The sequence below is a fragment of the Schistocerca americana genome, chromosome 2 (genome assembly GCF_021461395.2).
Source record: "Schistocerca americana isolate TAMUIC-IGC-003095 chromosome 2, iqSchAmer2.1, whole genome shotgun sequence".
Lineage (NCBI taxonomy): Eukaryota > Metazoa > Arthropoda > Insecta > Orthoptera > Acrididae > Schistocerca > Schistocerca americana.
In genome coordinates this window covers 33,222,126-33,227,288 of record NC_060120.1, presented here as the reverse complement: position 1 = coordinate 33,227,288, position 5,163 = coordinate 33,222,126, and positions in this window count along the sequence as shown.

Below are 5,163 nucleotides of genomic sequence, written 5' to 3'. Positions count from 1 at the left end.
ATCCCTTGTCGATAGCGGCCATTACTTCGTGCGAATAAAGAGCTAGCTGCGATGCAAAAGAACGATGTTTTCTGAAACCATGCTGATTACGTATCAATAGATCGTTCCCTTCGAGGTGACTCATAATGTTTGAGTACAATATATGCTCCAAAACCCTACTGCAATCCGACGTCATTGATATAGAACTGTAGTTCGATGGATTACTCCTACTACCCTTCTTAAACACCGGTGTGATCTGCGCAATTTTCCAGATCTATCGGTGAGCGAGTGGTTCTGTATGATTGCTAAGTCTTGTCTTTTAAGATGTTTAGCTAAAAAGTTGATAATTCCCCATAAGAATTGCCGCAAATACACAAAACAAGATTTATATTAAGGCAACACAAAAATGGGTGTGGTAAAAACTACTATTTTCCTAAAACATTCAGGGTTTAGTTATAGTTGTTATCAAACTCAATAACAGACTTAATTTATGATAAATGCAGATAATATTTAGGGCTACCCTCTTTAAGGGAAATTTTGGGTGTTTGTGCACTTATTTAGCAATAAGTGCATAAGTGCATCACAGTGTGAACCACTAATGTGAAGCATAGAGTATGTTTATCTTTGGAGTAAGTGCATCAAACCAGGATAGTCAGGTGACTGTGGGACGACTCTGCTCACCTACAGTTTTCGATAATAGCGAAACTTGAATATTACAGGTATTTGCCTTGTTTTACATACATTTCTGCATGTCTGAGTTTTAGTGCAGTATAGTTGTTGCTACAGATATAAAGAGAAATATATAAAAGGAACACCACTTAATTTTCCTAGCTATGTAAAACAAATGTATGAGGCACTTTATATGTCTTGTATTGTACAAGGATGTAGCCAGGATTTTGCCAAAAGTGGGGAGGGGGGAGGGGTCTGATATGTTAAAGAGGACCATAAAAAGACTCAGGTTTTTCATTCATTCTGAAAATTTCCATGTAGAGCGATAAACTATTTCATTCCAAAATGATCTCGGAGTTTTCACCAAATGGAGACATAGTCTTTATACTTAGGAGTGTTGTATTTTGCCAAACAACTAAGAAGCAGTCATGCTCCAATCGCCATTCACTCTCCAAGGATATTTTACACTCTTCATCTTTCAGTCTCAATTTGAGCTGAGGGAGTGATCAGTAACACATAGTGCTAATTTTTTAGGACACCTTGATTATTATCGACAGGGCTATTGGAATAAAGGGATCTCAGTTCGACAGAGAAGCTACAATAATTTTTGGTGGCAAATGCAAAGGATCTGGAATTATTCAAGCTTACACTTTTGCAAATATCCTCATTTAAGTATGCATCTGTCGCTTCATGCCATGTATGGAAAATAATTTTCTGAGTTAAAGAATGTCCTGGAAGATGAATGCCTGAGCCTCAATAAGGAGAATTTGGATTATTATTTATTTATCATATGGCTTTTATAGCTGGGCTTCTCCAAACAAATGCTTGGCACATCTTCAATGCACCCATTTTCATTGAAGCAGAGGAGCTATATCTTTAAGGGAATTGGAATCTTTCAGGAAAGAAGGGTATTCAGAAGGAATTGGCTATGGCCTATAGAAGGGATCAACCTCAGCATGTAGCCAAACTGAAAATGAGAAATCACAGAAAATCATTTTCAAGGTTGCCAGCAGTTTGATTCAAACCACTTTGCCTTCTGGATTCAGGGATTGCTAGCGTAGTGGCTCAATAAGCAGAGAGCTACCCTAATTCAGCGCAGAAGTTGAAAAACTGATTGTTGTACATTTTTTAAAATAAAATAAAAATGTGTCACAAAAATGATTGAATTCTGACATTGCCAGTTTCTTCTTTAATTATGTATGAATCCATGCATATTTTAAAATTTAATTCTGCATGGTAATTCAGCGCGATTTTTGGGCTTCACAGACAAATCCAAATGCAGATTTATGCACTTATTTTCATTTAATGTTGTATATAATTGCATTTACTGCTCTGCTGCCTTGTGAAATACTGAAATATTGCAACTCCAAAGTTCTACCAGCCTTCAAATAATGACTCCAGTGCTAGCATTAAACTGCTATAGATATGTAATTGGGCTAATTTCGTAGTGCACGTTCATTTTTAACTTTCCTCAACGCTAGTGGCAAAACAAACACGGTTTTCCTCTCCTTTCGTATCACCAAATGACCCATTATTAGAAACTATCACAGCAGCACACAACACAAAAACAATAAACAATAGCACTTACATTAAATTCAACTGCAAGTAAGAATTGCACTGATTGAGTTAACAACGCCTGACCTCAAACAGGGCCATTAATTGTCATGGCTAAAACACTGACGGGCGACAGCTGATTATACTATGGATATATAGATGGTTTAAATCTATCATTGGCCTTGCTGACTATTAATAGTGTGCATCCCTTTTTCGTCATGTGATTGAGAAACAAATATCTTTAAATTTCACTACATGGAAAAACGGTTGAGTGACATTTCTTCTTGGAAATGGGGGAGGGGAAGGAGGGTCCAGACCTGCTGGAAACCCTCCTCCCTTTGGCTAGGTCCTTGTATTGTAGAGATAATTTCTACAATTTTATGGCCATTTGTTTATGAGATACTGCTAGATAAATTTGCAAGTGTCTTTGAGTAAACTTCCAGTCAGTGTATACATATTAGTACTATGCTCAAATGCAGGTAAAATTCGTACATGACAGTCTGATTAATATCCTACACTTTGTGCAGGTTCTCAAATCCATGTGTGTATCTAATTATTTCTGTATGAGACGGTTTCCTACTCAGTATCATTGTAACGTAATTAATCAGAACAGATTCGGTAACATGAATCAGTGCAACAAAAACCTAAAGAAATATTTTTGGCTGTGAGTTCTTTTATTATTCCAATATTCGATCATTGATATTGTTTTTTTTTTAATTTTTTGTGCAGAGTGTATGGTTTTACTTTTATGATCATAGATATTTTCTTACGCATAAAGAGTAGAAGAGTAAATAAAGAGAAATTGAAAATAATAATGGATAAGTAGGTGGCGCAGATCGCTTACTGTATTTAGTGTAACAGTTTCATAGTTTCAAATGCACTGTGTTTGGTGACACTTCGTCAGCTTCTGCAGTGTCACTGTAGCGTAATTAATTAGAATAGAGATTCGACAGTATGAATAAGCAGAAAACGTAAATAAAATATTGTTGGCTGTCACCTCTTACCTTGTTGTCGGAAAACGTAAATAAAGTGCTGTGCTATGACACTGTGGGAAAAGGCACAATACAATTGCTCCTCATATCTTTAAGCTAAGTTAAGTTCCTGATATCAAACTGTTAAGATGTCTGTAAAACAGGTATACAAAGATTCACGGTGCTTCTAAATGTGATCTATATGTAGCAGCAAGGTAATAAGCCTCAAAGTACGATGAGCGATATATGGGTTAAACTGCATGGTCCCAAAATCACGTGACTTGAACTGCAGGAGATGTTGCGGACAGAGTTCTCGTTGTGCCCATCCGAATGCTCACTTCAAAGATTCTTATAATCTATCTATCGTGTGAACCATAGATCATATGGCGAGAACTATAGAGCATGACTCCTTGATATGAAATCAGAAATGTAGGCGAACAAAGATAAAACACCTATGCATCACGTGACGTATTGCTGTCAAGCGGGTTAACAACAACAGTAGTGATGGGCTAAACTGCGATTTTCCGATATCAGTGATTTCTGTGAATGCTACTTTTCAGTATCTGTTATTCTTAACTGTGATTTGTCGCAGTTAAGAGTCGCAGTTAAGGAACCTAAGTCGCGTATCCCTCCGCCACTGCTACTTCTGCTACTTCCGCGATTTCTGCGACTTCTGCTACTTCTGCGATTTCTGCTACTTCTGCGATTTCTGTGACTTCTGCTACTTCTGCGATTTCTGTGACTTCTGCTACTTCTGCGATTTCTGTGACTCCTGCGATTGCTGCGACGTACCACCGTATGAAAAGGTTACATCTGTCCACACAGAAAATTGCATCTCAACAAACCTGTCATTGGTAAGTATGTTTTACGTTTATTCTTCCGTTGGCTTTAATTTTGTATTAAAGAAACAACTGTGAAAATATTAATAGTGTAATTAATATGTAAGTAGCCGCACAGTATCGTAATAGTTCGTGTTTAGCAAATGAATTCTAACATATTGTTATGTTCATAGGTACCTGAACTACATTTCAGTCACTCAGTAAAGTGATAATTCAAAATATCATTGTCAACAGATCTGAAGAAATTGCCAGTCTTTAGACCGTTTTCGTCAGACGACAGGTTAGTTTCTAAGCGTTTTGATGGACTTAATTACTTCAGTGAGATCGTTCTTGCGAATGTGATATAGCAAATATTAGCAAATGTGATATAGCAAATATTAGCAATCTACTCTGTCAATTATATTGCTAGTAATTAGTGACAGCAAAAATTGTTTAATAATCCTTGTGTTTTTGCAGACGCAGTTCTGACTGATTACTGGTTGCTGTACATATCTATCCACATCAAGGCTGTTGAGAGAGACTCGTGAAGATTCAAGACAGCTCTTAGAGGATTTGCAGTTTAAAAGTGAAATAATTATGAAATAAGTGTATGACTGATTAAAGTGTTTTATTGAAGTTGTTGTGCGATTTTAAAGGAATAATAAATGTTAAATACATTGAGTGAATAATAAAAATCTCATTTTCCACATGTTAAGCCGTCCTATACCCGTAATTTTCCGCCACTTATTTATTGGTAAACACTTGTTGGAGAGTGACATGCCGCTCCCCCCCCCCCCCCCCCCCCCTTTCTCCACAATCTTGGTGTGACACTGACCTGTAACATATCCCGAAGTCTACAATATGCATTTTGAGGCTGTTGATATGAAAGTGGGAAGTACAGATCTTCCAGTTAAATCAGGAATAGCTTAAGTGCATTACTTGAAAGTGACACAGGAAAAGCTTACTTATGAAGGTGGTAGTAGTGTCGGCAAAAAGTTCTTGTGTATGAAGTTGCCATGTAGAACACCAGGTGTAAAACTTTTCTCCCGAGTCTTGAACTGTGAGGCATTCATATGACTGTTTTCATTTCTCTACACTTATACAGATGTCTGAGTTCTGCTGTGTTAACATTGCAAAGTCCTGTAGGCATGTGGAGTATTAACCAAAACTGT